This window comes from Cinclus cinclus, chromosome 2, assembly GCF_963662255.1.
Source record: "Cinclus cinclus chromosome 2, bCinCin1.1, whole genome shotgun sequence".
NCBI lineage: Eukaryota > Metazoa > Chordata > Aves > Passeriformes > Cinclidae > Cinclus > Cinclus cinclus.
Window position 1 is genome coordinate 98,108,916 of NC_085047.1, and position 852 is coordinate 98,109,767.

The window sequence follows — 852 nt, forward strand, 5'->3', positions numbered from 1 at the left end:
ACTGGTAAAGAAGAAGGAAGTAACCCCAAAGGAATCCCTTCTAGATTAACATGAAGGCTGTGTTTGGTGTTTCATCTTGCTTAAAGAGAAAAAGGTAATGTGTATGAAGAATGGCCTGATATGCCTCTGATGGAGGGAGTGGGTGCAGGACAGCACTTATTTAATGAGGAGAGCAGTTTAGAAACTCTGAGCAGCTGCAGACATCAAGCTGTGTTTCCTTAATGAGATTCCCAACAGCTCAGTTGGAGTGCTGGTGGGTTTAGGAGATGTAAGAAATGTGGTGCTTAGAGACAAAGAGCCATGAGCACCAGTTGGAGCCATCAAGGTCACAGTAACTCAAGAGACGGGAGTGAAGAGTAGCAGGCACTGTTTGTGTACAAGCTGCTAAGAGGTATAAAAGCTTTGTGATCCAAGCCAGAGAGAGTAGATGAGTAATGTCAGTTGCTTTTGTTACTGGAATCATGGCTATCTGTTTGCTACTGAGTTATGCCATTTTCAGGATGGACAAAAATTGGCATATTTTTAAATGAAAGATTTTGTCATCTTCATTTATTTTGTAAATGTTCAATGAATCAAGACTGGAGTTAAGTCTTAAGAAAAGAGTAGGATTATGCCTCAAATCACTTTAAAATTTAGTGTCCCTTGCTCCCTGCTTCAGTCTTTGAATTTTATACTGCTTAGCATTTCTGCCAACCAGCTTCCCCTTATTAATGTTGAAATGGGATTTATTTGTAAGAATTTATTATCTCTCTATGCAATTTTGCATACAAGTACTGTAAAATTTAGTATTTTGTGGTTTGCTGTGGTAACTGGAAAAAACATAGAAGCCCATAAAATAGCCTTCAAAAGCAC